The 14,835-nt window shown below is 33.4% G+C and overlaps 1 long non-coding RNA gene across 1 annotated transcript in view; it reads right to left on the reverse strand.

Annotated features, from left to right (window-relative positions):
- The window catches only part of LOC309867017, a 34,152-nt gene extending 19,894 nt beyond the window's left edge, over nucleotides 1-14,258 (reverse strand). Inside the window, exons 1-2 of the long non-coding RNA XR_014312928.1 lie at nucleotides 14,115-14,258; nucleotides 13,122-13,215 (exon numbers count right to left, since the gene is read on the reverse strand). This is a non-coding gene — a long non-coding RNA (uncharacterized lncRNA). The remainder of the gene's footprint in view (nucleotides 1-13,121; nucleotides 13,216-14,114) is intronic.
- Between the last annotated feature and the right edge of the window lie 577 nt (nucleotides 14,259-14,835).

Consider the following 14,835-nt stretch of genomic DNA (forward strand, 5'->3'; position numbering starts at 1 on the left):
GCCTGCTTCTTCCTCTCTCTCTCTGCCTGCCTCTCTGCCTACTTGTGATCTCTGTCTGTCAAATAAATAAATAAAAATCTTAAAAAAAAAAAAAAAAGGAATATGTGTGTTGAAAAAGTTCTCAAATTAATAACCTAATCTTCTACTTGAAAAACTAGAAAAATGAAAGTCTAAACTTAAAACATGTAGAAGGGTGGGAAAGAATAAAGATTAATGAATTTATAACAAACTTTCTCAAACTCTTCCAAAAAAATAAGAGAACACTTTCTAATTCATTCTATCAAGCTGTCATTACCCTAATACCAAAGGCAGATGAAGACAACACAAGGGAAAAAACTATAGACCAATACCCATTATGATGATAATCCAAAAATAATCAATAAAATACTAGCAAGCTAAATATAACAATATATTAAAAGGACTATACAACACGACCAAGCTGGATTTATCTCAGGAATGCAAGAGTCATTCACATATATGAAAATCAATCAATATAAAAACCATATTAACAGCACGAAGGGCAAATCCACATGGACATTTCAATAGATGCAAAGAAAGTGTTTTAAAAAATCCAATATCCTTCCATAGTGCAATTGCTGGATATAAAAAATTAAAAATTAAAAAAAAATCCAATATCCTACCAAACAAACTAGGGACTGTAGTAGGATGTTGCTTAAGTGAACAAAAGGTATTCAAGAACATATTACTAACATCACACTTCACAGTGAAAAATTAAAAGCTTTCTTCCTAAGATGAGGACAAGACATGGATGTCTGCTATTGTCACTTCCAGTAACATTGTACTAAAAGTTCTAGCTAGAGAAATTAGGCAAGTAAATAAAATAAAAGACACCCAGATGAAAAGGGAAGGAAAAACCATCCTGACTTGCACTAAACATGATCTTATGCATTGAAAACCCTTAAGAATTCAGACACACGGGGCGCCTGGGTGGCTCAGTGGTTTAAGCCTCTGCCTTCGGCTCAGGTCATGATCTCAGGGTCCTGGGATCGAGCCCCACATCGGGCTTTCTGCTCAGCGGGGAGCCTGCTTCCCCCTCTCTCTCTGCCTGCCTCTCTGCCTACTTGTAATCTCTCTCTCTGTTTATCAAATAAATAAATAAAAATGTTAAAAAAAAAAGAATTCAGACACACACACACACACGCATACATACACACAAAAATTAGAGCTAACAAATGAGTTCAGCCAAGTGCCAAGACACAGGATCAAAATACAAAAGTCAGTTATATATCTACACAATTTCACTGAAAATTTCACATTTTCACAATCTGAAAATGAAATTAAGTAAACAGTTCCATTTATAATAGCATCCGAAGAATAAAATGCTTGAGAAAATAATTGACCAAGAAAATACAGGACTTACACACCAAAAACTACAAAACAATATGGGAAGAAATTAAAGAAAAAAGTTCAAGTGGAAAGATATCCCACATTCCTGGATTGAAAGCTGATACTGTAAGTTGACATTATTCCCCCAAATTGATCTCCAGATTCAATGAAACACCTACCAAAATCCCAATTGATTTTTTTTGAAGAAGTGAACACACTGATCCTAGAATGCATGTGAAATTTTTTTTTGTATTTTTTTTTATTAATTTTTTATTTTTTATAAACATATATTTTTATCCCCAGGGGTACAGGTCTGTGAATCACCAGGTTTACACACTTCACAGCACTCACCAAAGCACATACCCTCCCCAATGTCCATAATCCCACCCCCTTCTCCCAAACCCCCTCCCCCCAGCAACCCTCAGTTTGTTCTGTGAGATTGAGTCACTTATGGTTTGTCTCCCTCCCAATCCCATCTTGTTTCATTGATTCTTCTCGTACCCACTCACGCATGTGAAATTTAAAGGGACACTAGGCAGCTAAAGCACACTTGAAAAGAAGAACAAAGATTCACACTTGCAATTTCAAAATTTACAAAAAGCTACAGTAATAAAAAGATAGAGATTCTGGTACAATGATAGATATATAAAGGAATAGAATTGAATAGAATAAGTCAAGCAGAGAGAGTCAATTATCATATGGTTTCACTTATTTGTGGAGCATAACAAATAGCATGGAGGACATGGGGAGTTAGAGAGGAGAAGAGAGTTGGGGGAAATTGGAAGGGGAGGTGAACCATGAGAGACTATGGACTCTGAAAAACAATCTGAGGGTTTTGAAGGGGTGGGGGGTGGGAGGTTGGGGTACTAGGTGGTGGGTATTATAAAGGGCACGAATTGCATGGAGCACTGGGTGTGGTGAAAAATAATGAATACTGTTATGCTGAAAATAAAAAATAAATTTAAAAAAAAAAAATAAATAAAAAAAAAAAAATAATAAAAAAAAAAAAAAAATAAAAAAAAAAAAAGAGTATAGACATAAATCTATACTTATTTGGTTAATTGATTTTCAAGAAGGATGCTAAGACCACTCAATCTAGAAATAATACTCTTCAGCAAATGATGAAGAAACAACTGGATATCAATGTGCAAAATAATTAATATGGATCCTTATCTAACATCACATACAAAAAATTAACTCAGTATAAAGAATTAAATGTAAGAGGTCAAACTAAAAAAAACCTAGAAGAAAACAAAAGTGAAATCCTTATGACCTTGGATTAGTCAACGGTTTCTTAAATATGAGACCAAAAGCACAAGTGTCAGGGAAAGAAAAAAAAGATAAAGGAGACTTCATTAAAATTAAAACTTTGGGTATTGAAAGACACTATCAAGAAAGTGAAAAGACAACACAGGGAGTGAGAGAAAATATTTGTGAATCACATGTATTTATTATACAGAATAAAGAATTCTTACAACTCTACGAAAGTTGAACAACCCAGTGAAAAGGTGGGCAAAAGGGTCGTCTGGGTGGCTCAGTGGGTTAAGTCTCTTGCCTTTGGCTCAGGTCATGATCTCAGGGTCCTGGGATCGAGGCCCACATCAGGATCAGCAGGGATCCTGCTTCCTCTTCTCTCTGCCTACTTGTGATCTCTCTGTCAAATATATAAAATCTTAAAAAAAAAAAAAAAAAAAGAAAAGGTGGGCAAAGGTTCTGAACAGACATTTCTCCAATATATACCAATGGTCAATAAGCCCATGAAAATATGCTCAACATCATTAGACATCAGGAGAATTCAAATCAAAATCATAATAGTATGCCAATTTATAGCTGGTAGGATAGCTATATTTTTTTAAAGGAAAATAACAAAAATAACAAATATTCGTCAGGATATGGAGAAATTTGACCCTCAAATATTGGTGATTGGAACGTAAAATGTTTTAGGTTCTGTGGAGAACTTTTGGAAGAATTTTGGTAGCTCTTCAATGAGTTAAACATAGTTACTATAGGATACAACGATTCCACTCCTAATAGAATTAGAAACACACATCTATGGCAACATGGACATGGATGTCCATAAAACATCTTTCATAATAGTCCAAAAGTGGAAACTGCCAAAGCATCCATCAGCTGATAAATTTATATTACAAATACAGTATAGCTATACAATGGAATACTATTCAGTCATTAAAAAGAAATAAAGTAATGCAGTGCATGGGTGGCTCAGTCGGTTAAGCACCAACTCTTGATTTCAGCTCAGGTCATCATCTCAGGGTCCTGGAATCAAGCCTGCTTTGGGCTCCTCACTCAGTGGGGAGTCTGCTTGTCTCCCTCGACCTCTTTCCACTCTCTCAGTCTATATCTTTCAAATAAATAAATACACTGAAAAAAAAAGAAATTAAGTATTGTTGCATGCAACAACATGAATAAACCTTAAAAATATGATGTTATCTTAAAGTAAAACAAAAAGGCCACATATTGTAAGATACAATTTATATGATATGTCCAGAACAGACAAATCTGTAGAGACAAAAAGTATTAGTGATTTCCAGAGACTGGGGAAAAGAAGAAATAGGGAATGACTGCTCAATGTGTATGAGATTTCTTCTGGGGGTGATGAAAGCATTACAGAATTAGGTACTGTTGATGGTTGCAGAACATGATGAACATACTAAAAACCAGTGAATTGTATACTTTACTATTAAAAATGCTATGTGAATTTTATCTCAAGAAAAAAGTGAAACAAATTGAAGACAGTTTTTGCTATATATACAAATATATCAACATAATCATGATGGTGTTATTTCTTCTTTACATATCCTTATATAATTTTAAATAGACTTTTTAAAAGCAATTTTACATTATAGAAAAAAAGAAGACACTACAAAGGGTTCTGGTTTACCCCACACCTGGTTTCTCCTATTATTAACATCCTGCACTATTATAACACATTTGTTACAATTAAGAAATGATACTGATGCACTATTATTAAGTCCATAATTTATTCAGATTTCCTTAGTTTTTGCCTAATGTATCTTTTCTATTCCATGATCCCATTAAGGATACCATGCTACATTTAGTTGTCACGCTTCTTTAGGCATCTCTTGGCTGTAACATTTTGTCTTTCCTTATTTTTGATGACCTTGACAGTTTTGAGAAGTAAAAGTCAGTTATTTCGCAGGATGCCCCTCTGTTAGAATTTACTGTTTTTCTCTTGATTAGACTGGCAGTAGTTCTGCTGCTATAAAAAATTTAAGAACTTTCTGTCTCCTGTATTATGTCAGAGGAATTAACTCCATTATCTAAGAGGCTAATCAAGAGATATTTTTCAGCTTTATTGGGGTTTAACTGACAAAATTTTACAATTTTCAAAGTGTACGATGTGATGATTTGATTCACTTATAAACTGTATAAGGATTCCTCCCAGAGATCTTACCTAAATAATCCCTTCTCAATTTTTGCTTCTCCCAATATAGCTGAGGGACATTGCCCTCAGGTTTCCTAGAGGCCACAGTGTAATGGAGGGGATCTTTGAGTTATTACCCCTTATCTCTCAGAGTCACATCGTGTGACTAAATATTCTGATCTTTTGATCTCTCTGATGTTTCAAGGGAGGACTTTAGGGTCACATCATCAGTATTTTCTGTAGAGTATTTCCTGATAGTGAATTTCTTAATTTTGACTTCCTTTGTTATTTGGGAGGACCAGTAGTTTTCCAAGTTGTCACTTCTCAGTTTTAACAATATTCTCTACTTACATTTATTCTCTCAAATTTTACTATAAGCAGTTAGAATAAACTAGGCTACATTTTCAACACTTAGCATGAAAATCTCCTCAGCTAAATATCATACAATACTTTAGACAATCTACCCCTGTTAATGGATATTTTGGTTTTATTCTCTTCTACTATGACAAATATTACTGCTATAGAGTTTCTTGTACATACGTCTTTTTATATATCTTGTCAGTCGGTATTTCAGATGGATTTATAAAAAAAGAGTTTCTTGATAAAGGAAAACAGAATATGTAATTTTGCCAAATTACTTAATTTCCTTCCATGTTTTTAAGTGATTTTTGTACCACATGCTAGTATCTGTTTCCCAAGTCTTGCTAACAACATTTTCAAACTTCAGTGCTTGGCATTATGATACATAAGATATTTTTGTGCAGTTTTATCTTGCATTTTGTAAGATAAAATGCATTATCTTGCATTATTGTAAGCATAAACATTTTTTTTTCTACTATCAAGATCTCTTCATTTTTTTTTAACTTTTGAAGAATATTTTACCCAAAAGTTAAATATACTAAAATATGGTATGTTTAACTTCTTTGAATACTTTGAAGATTTTATTTCATTATGATATGGTTTCAATTTTGTTTTTCTGTTTCAGGGATCTGGCTTCAATCCTATTGTGACTCTTTTGTCAGTAATTTTTCTTTTTTCCCGGATGCTTTTATCATTTCTGTTTGTCTTTTTGTCGTTTTTAGCACTTTTACCTTGTTATGTGTAGGTACACATTATTCACTTCTTTTTAACCTGAGACTTTATACAATTATTGTTTTTTAAAGATTATCAGCTATTCTATCCTATTTACTATTTCTCTTTTTCCCCCCCTTGGATCTAGTTATTTTGGCATAGACTTTTTTTCTTCTTACTCACTTGTTTCATATGCTTTATTCGCTATTCTCCATCTTTTTTACATTTTCATGCTTCATTCTACAATTTTTTTTCTAAACTTTCATCAGTTCAATATTCTCTCTTCGTCTATATCAAATATATTATTAAACTCATCTGTGAGTTCTTAGTATCAGCTTCTGATTTTTTTAGTTGGCTTAGTCTAATAGTTTCTCATTTTATTTCTTTGGATTTTTTTTTTTTTTTTTAGGTCAGTTGTTGAAACTCTACTATCTAGATTCCCTGTAAATACTATAGGTATTTCGTGTGCCTGGGTGGCTCAGTGGGTTAAGCCGCTGCCTTCGGCTCAGGTCATGATCTCAGGGTCCTGGGATCGAGTCCCGCATCGGGCTCTCTGCTCAGCAGGGAGCCTGCTTCCCTCTCTTTCTCTCTCTGCCTGCCTCTCCATCTACTTGTGATTTCTCTCTGTCAAATGAATAAATAAAATTAAAAAAAAAATACTATAGGTATTTCTGTTTTCTGTTGTTTCTCTTAGACTTAGATCATTGTAAAGGTGTGTTAGGGTGTGCTACGGCTGTCACAAGAAAGCATCACAGACTAGATGGCTTACAGAACAGAAATATATTATCTCATAGTCATGCAGGCTAGACATCCAAGATCAAGGTCAGCAGGTTTAGTTCTTTCTGAAGCCTCTCTTCTTGGTGGGTAGATGACCATCTTCCTCTGACATCTTCACATGGTCTTTCCTTTGTATGTGTTTATGCCCTAAACTCCCTTTCTCAAAAGGACATAAATTATATTACTTTAGGGCCCATCCATAACATAAATTTTATCTTAATTACCTCTTTACAGACCAGACTGTCTCTATTAACAGTTATATTCTGATGTTTTAGGGGTTAGGACTTCAACATATGAATTCACAGGGAAACAATTCCATCTCTAATTATCACTTTGTCTTATTTCTTTATATCTTTGTAGGACTTATTGAAACTTAAGATGACAGTGACTTTCTCCAGAGGATTTGTAGTTGTCTCTGGCATGTGGCCTATACATTAAAAATTCTAGATAACCTTAATCCAGTATGTGCTGGAGTTGATTCAAAGCTGTGATTTAGTGAGGGCAGGTCTATTTCAATTTCATCTTTACTCCTAACCTGCAGTCCTGGGGTTCCAATTCAAACCAGTTTTTTTTTTGTTTGTTTGTTTGTTTTTTGTTTTTAGAGGTGATTTCCAAGTTTGAAATCATGTTTGAAATTTCAATTTCTTTATTTGTTTTTTTTATTTTATTATTTTTTTCGGTGTTCCAAGATTCATTGTTTATGCACCACACATAGTGCTCCATGTAATATGTGCCCTCCTTAATACCCACCACAGGCTCACTCAACCCCCCACCCATTTCCCCTCCAAAATCCACAGTTTGTGTTCACAGTCTCTCATGCTTTGTCTCAGACCTGGTATCTTATCAGACTTTATTTTTGGTGACCAAAATTCTGCCCCTCTTGGTCCTTGAATTTGTTGAAAATTTTGCTTAGCTTTTCAGTTTCTCATCTACTTCTTTGGGAATATGTTTATTGTTCTTCAGCAAAAGTGGACACAAATGCTGGATTATACTGTGTTTCCATCTTTTCTTAGCACTTAGCCTTGCACTTCTCACTGAACTGTTTGTTCTCTGTTGTCTATATACACAGACAAATAGATACATATAAAGGCACAGATATGTAGAAAGTCACATTTCAACTTCCTAATTATGCTGTCAGTAGAAGAAATGATTGAGATTACCTACAATGCCATCCCTAGGAACAAATTTCCACCCTTATCACTTAATAGGCTCAAACTAGACATATAACAATGACAAGAAAGGAAAAATACATTTAAATATTAGTTTTATTTTTTCATTTATATATAATTTCAGTGTTAAAATAATTATTTGAGAGCTAGAAGATTAATGCTAGGAAGTTTTACCATATTGTTTTTTTTTTAAACAACATCCCTAGAAATGTATACTCAAATATTTTCTTCATTGGTTGATTTAGATGGATAGATTAGATAGCTCTGAGTAAATGAATTTGGTAGAGAAATGTGTATAGTTTAGATACTTGATAAACTAAAAAAAATGTCAAATATATGTTATCTGCAGAATAAACAAAGTAAATGAGAGAATTTTCAATTCTGTATACTGGAAGTCTGTTTCTGAGAATGAGGTCTTTAGATTGAAAACTAAGGTCAAAATAATAGTTACTATAAATTATCTTCAATAATTAAGGATCTGTGTGTAATTTATTTTGTACTTATTAATTTTTAACAATGGGTAAGAAATCAATATTTTGTGTTTACTTGAATGTTTTAGTAACTAAAAATGATAATGGTATTATTTGAATAGCCAGAAGATATATTTGTTCCATACAATCAAAGGAAGAAAAACATGAAAATTTTATTATGGGCCTAGAGTTTCTCAAAGGGTAATGATTAGTCAGATATGCTTTACCAATTTCCTATTTACAATTTAATTTTTCTTTTAAAAATTTACTAATTCAAGATGTAAAAGGAACATAAAGTCCAGACAGTATTCTGAAATGCCAATAAGTAGCTTGATAAAGTTTAATATCAGTTCTTCATATCTATATTAACGAGAAGGCTACATTTTATCTGAAAAGATCATACACTGAGTCAGATGCTGCAATACCTGTCTCCTTTGACTTTTCTCCATAAGGAAGTATCTGGTGAATATGGAAATACTTTGTACTGCAGAGAATGACTGCTCCAGAAATACACTGCATTATGTCACTTTTAAAATTAATTACCTTGAGCACTTTATAAATTCAAAACTAGTTTTTTAATTAACAGATGTATCCTAATAAAAAGGAAATTATCATTCTGAAATGCCTCTAGTCTTCCTAAAATAAAACTGTCAACATAGATTACGACTTAAATCCAAATAAAACAATTACTTGCAAACCTAAATTAAAGTTAGAATGTAATACTTCAATATTAGAAATTATTAATGGGATTACAGGGTTTCTTGGCAAAATAATCCAGTTCCAGGTGGGAAGTGGTAGAGTCTCTTAAAAAATCAGTGTATTTCTTAGATGATCTTTGAATATAAGATACTACTTCCCCACTTAGTTCAAACTCATATAGTGAAAATAATATTTTTTAATCACTTATATATCTCTCTTCAATTCATTAAATCCAAGTTTTAGTCCATTTCTAATTGAGGAAAGCATTCTCCAACAAAATGTTTGGAAAAATTGCATTATGTTTCCATGTAAAATATGGTGGAAACATATTGGGGAGCAGGTTCATCTTTAGATTAGACTTAATAATATAAAACAAAGCAGGGGCAGTATGAGTAAAATGAGAGGATGTGTGCTATTTGCTTAAAAGACGCATACAAGGTAGAATAGTGTTTATTTTTGTTAGTCTGAGTAGTAACTGAAAGTGAGTGTGTATGTTGTGGGAGAATCGGGGAGTGCTAATTCTATTTGTTTTATCTGGATGCTGTTTCCACAAATGTGTTCAGTTTGAGAAAACTCATTTTGTTACATATTTACAATAACGTGCAGTTTTCTGTATGTATACTGAAATTCCATGAACATTAAAAAAAAACAAGTAGGATATATAAATCAAGCATGGCAAATACTGGTATTTATTGAAACTGGGTCACAGTTGCAGCATTATTTGCAATAGACAAAAATGTCAGAACCTAAATGTTTATCAACAGATGAATAGATAAAATATTATCTATATAATGAAATATTATTCAGTCTTAACAAAAAGGAGATGCTCCTTCTTACAACAACATGGATGAATCTGGAGGACACTACGCAAAGTGAAATAAGCCAGACACCAAAAGAAAAAAAAAAAAAACTGCACGATTTCACTATATGTGTAATCTAAAAAAGTCGAATATGTGAAAGCAGAGAAAAGAACAGTGTTCAGTAGGGGCTGAAGGTGGGGAGGAGAAATCGGGTGATGTTTGTTAAAGGGTATAAAGTTTCAGTTATTATGTAAAATGAGTAAGTCTAGAGAGCCAACATATAGCATGATGACTACAGTTAATAAAACTGTATTGAATACTTTAAGTTTGCTAAAAAAGTAGTTTTAGGTGCTCTCATCACCAAAAATAATGATAACTGTGAGGAGATGATATGTTGTTAGTTTGAATGTAGCTATCATTTCATTATGTATATGTATAAGGAATCATCATTTTGTACATCTTAAGTAAATATAATTATTTTTAAAAATATGGTAAAGACTAAAAAAGGAATTGGATGACAGAAAATGTATTTATGTTCTACATTTAGAATTCTAAGCATTGTAGAATTTTCTAAATAAAAACAAATTTTAATTAAATTAATTAATTAATTAAAACTTTAATTAGGCTTCACACCCAGCATGGAGCCCAAAGAGGGGTTGGAACTTCTGACCCTGAGGTCAAGACCTCAGCTGAGGTCAAGACCTCAGCTGTGATCAAGACCTCAGTTGAAATCAAGAGTTGGAGTCTTAACTATTGAGTCCCCCAGGTGCCCCCAAATAAAAAATTTTAAATGACACCAGGCAGATAGCTGATTCAGAAACCATTGTTGACTTCCTGACATGAAGATTTTGCGCAGAAAATAAACACTATTATATTTGTGTAAAACAATGGCTTGGGGGGAAAAAAAGAAAACACTTAAAAAAAAATGGTCTGGAACAAACAATTCATGAAACACCATATTCCTTGACTGATGCCTCTCCCTAGTACTAGTTTGCGATCACATATACGCCTGGGACTTTCCTCCTTTTTTAGGTGGGCTTCCCTTAAAAACACAGGAAACACAGGAAAGTGGGGTCAGAAGGGGAAGAAAGTCAATACAAGATGCATTCATGAATGGGCACTGCTGTGGACACCTGGGGCTCAGACTCCCTGACTATAACTTGAGAGAATTTTCCTACCAAGGAGTGAAGAAATTGAGGTTATTTATCTACCAACAAATGTCCCTTATTGTTTTGTTTTTGTGGGCATTAGCTCCTTTGCATTTCTGACCTGCTTCTTGGCAGAACTAATGTGTTTCTACAGCAACAGAAAGCCTTCAGACTCAGGTGTTGAGGTAGGAAGCCATTCATTCATTCAATGACTTCTTCATTAAATAGCAGGTGACCTGCAAGATGGACCAAGAGACCAAGGCCAGACCCTTATACAGATAAAACACTTTCTTATGTATAGATTTAATTAAAAAAAATTGGAATGAATTAATATCACTACCCATCTAATAACTTTTAATTTGGGTTTTGTGGTTTGATTCCTTTTCTTTAATACAAAGTTGATAAAAAATAAAATAGAAATTTAGAACATATGGAGTACAGGGATTTTGTATACTTTCATGGTTCTGAGTATTTTCTCCAAGATTTTGAAATAAGAATTCTCCCACTTTCAGAGCTGATGACATGCACTGAATCCACCTCCATTTCAACTCTGTTGTTCTAGAGTGAGATTTGTATTCTAAAAGATTTCACTTATGATTCCATCATTCTATTTATAGGTCTCTTGTAATAAGGACAGTTTAATTAACAGAATTCAAAATAACCTAGGGAATATAGACCATGGAAATCCATTATGCTTACCAAGTAACATTTCTTTTTTAAGAGATTTTATTTATTTACTTGACAGACAGAGATCACAAGTAGGCAGAAGTGCAGGGGTGGGGAAGCAGGCTCCCTGCCGAGCAGAGAGCCCAATGCAGGGTTTGATCCCAGGGCCCCACCTGAGCCAAAGGCAGAGGCTTAACCCACTGAGCCACTCAGGCACCCTAGCAAATAATATTATGAAGAGGTATACAACTCATTCTAGGCTTGCCTATGTATTAGAAGTACAGAAAATAACTTAAAGTGAAATAAGATTAGAAAATTCAATGTGATAATTCCCATTTAAATAACATGTGGCTAATAGGCACTAATGCAGGCTCATTCATATGGAAAACATTCAGGAAAAGACAAAAATTAATAAGTAAAACAGACACTTAACCTTAGGCTAGAATCTGGGAGAAACTGGCATATTTTAAATATAAATAGTAGTTGAGGGGGAAAAAAGAAAGAAAGGAAGAAACCTACTGTGAATTTAATTCTTCACTCAAGTCAAGAGCCTTACTGAAAGAAAAAAAAGAACTAAGAAAGATGCTTTATCTGTTCCCCAACTAAATGGCACATTTCAGGAGCTATTTGCAGAGGAAGCACCACAATACCTGCATTCTGGAAGTATAGCTCACTACAAGGGAGCACTGAAGAGGGGACAGACACACACACACACACACAAACAAAAGAAAGAAAGAAATTCTGTTGCTGCATGCTGGGACTTATATATATACCTATTTTTTTTTTTTTTTTTTTTTTTTTTGGTTTAGAATCAGAAAATCAGATAAGGCAAGTAGTAGAAAAATCCCCTGGAGTATTCGAGAATTGCACGGCCTGCTCCTTAAGGCTCCAGTAGTCTGCCCATTACGATGACTCTCAGAAGAGCATTTCTCCATTACTCAAGTGGAAAGGGAGTGGGACCCAAGACAATCCATATATTCTGTTAAGAAAATTACATCCTGATAGATCTAAACTCTCTTTAAGAAAAATAATCAGCATTGGGCTAGTAAAAAATTACTGCCACAGAAGAGAAAGAGACTAGCACAAAGACGAGTACATCTCTGACAATAATTTATTGCAAGATCCAGAAGAAAATTACAATTACTTATTTGAAAAGGCTTAAGGCCTTGCCAGTGTCAGGTAAAGACATAAGAAAATGGGATGAAGAAAAGAAAGCAATAAATGAGTTGTCCAAGGGCTTTAAGGACAATTTTAAATTAGTGATAAAGATAAAATTTCCATTTGACCCTGGTGTGGATATCCACTGCTGTGGAAAAATCAAAGCAGTGATGTGGACCAGAAGCATGGGAAGTTTTCCCAGAACACAGAGAAAAATGACAGATTTGATGAAAGAAAGTGAATACTCACATCTTATATATATCAAAATGAATGTATGCAGAGAGAGAGGAAAAAAAGAGTAAAGATAAAGTCAAGAGTAGTTAAATCCCCAAAGAGTATAAGCAGTCTAAACAGAGAAGATATAAATAAGAGAAAACATTTCAGGATATCAGGGGTGAAAAAGGACTTACCACACATAAGGTATAATTCCGGAAAAATCCTTATCCAGGCAAATCCTGATAAAATATGTGAATCACCAACATGAAGTGAAAACACTGAAACCACCTAAGGAGAAAAAGCAAATGTCTATAGTGAATAAAAATTCAAACTTGCCACAGACCTGTCCTCTGTAGTAATGAATGATAAAATACATTGGTGTAACAGGCATTAAATATTATGAAAATATAGAAATGTAAGTAATCTAATTAAGAAGGTTGGTTTTATATATTTATATATAAAACTTCGTATCTCACATTAAGGATTCACAGTTACTTTCTGAGTCAATAAATATTTACCTAGAAAAGATCTTCTAACTGGCCACAAGGAAAATTTCAACAAACATAAAAAAGAAGTTGTACAGTCTACATTTTTTATGCAATAATTAGCATAGCAGATAATTAATCACAGGCAGCGATTTTTCCTTGGCAGCTCCTTAGTTAAGCAATAATTCAAGACTATAATTATTGCAATTTACATTGAAACTAACAAAAGAGATAACATGTTATGTCAAAAATAGAATGAAACAGTGAATTCTATACTCAGGACAAGATGTATAAATCTAAATAGTTTCATCAGTCAATAGGTAAGAATAAACATAAATAAACTAATTATTCAGTCTAAGAAGCTAAAACTGTTATGCCAAAATTATCCCAATTAATCTAAGAGAGAGATAGGAATAAGGAAAGATGAAAACTAACGCACAACTTGATTAATTATAAAGCATACAATGGTATAATTGACAAATCTGAAAGCTAGTAGATTGAAGGGACAAAAAAGATGAAAACTCAAGAATTCACAAAACATATATATGAATACATATACACATAAAGAAAATAAAAGTACAAGTTTTGAGAATGAAAAAAAAGTGATGTAAGCATAGATTTAGAGGAGCTATTTATTTAATTTTAAGACTGTGCTACTCATGAAATTATATTTTAGTAAACATTCAGAAATGCATGACTTACTATGATGCCACAAATTGTATAGACTAACAGGGAAGACCCTTCAAAAACACGTGGGTCCAGATGACGAGCAGGTGAGCTCTTTTGAACCTTTGTATAATAATTTCTATGATACTCTGGAACTCATAAAAATCATAAACTTCCCAGCTAACCTAAAAAAAAGAAATTTCAGACAAGTTTCAGAGAAGAATATAAATACGAGAAAATTCTAACTAAAATTATTAGTAACTCTAGTATTTCATTGAGGTCTTTTTTTTTTTAAGATTTTATTTATTTATTTTTTTTACAGAGAGAGAGAAAGAGAGTGAAAGAGAGAGATAGCAGGAGGAGAGTGGGAGAGGGAGAAGCAAACTTCCTGTTCAGCAGGGAATCAGATGCGGGACTCAATCCCAGAACCCTGGGACAGTGACCTGAACCAAAGGCAGACCCTTAACTGATTAACTACCCAGGAGCCCCTATTGAAATCTTAATACAGTATTACAAGTATGGTTTTTTGTTTTTGTTTTTTTTTTTACCTGATCCACAAAGCTATTCCAACATAATAAGCTCTCTGTGCCTCAGTTTCTTCATCTATGAACTGAAATTAATGAGAAATTCTTACCTTATACTGTGATTTAAAAGATGAATGTATTAAGTTTAAATGGCTTAGATATTTTATTTATATGTATCCATTGGTGGTATTTCTCAGGAGAATCCTGACTAACAGATCTTCACAAGAAACCCA

Source organism: Mustela nivalis (genome assembly GCF_964662115.1).
Source record: "Mustela nivalis genome assembly, chromosome: 6".
Classification (NCBI taxonomy): domain Eukaryota; kingdom Metazoa; phylum Chordata; class Mammalia; order Carnivora; family Mustelidae; genus Mustela; species Mustela nivalis.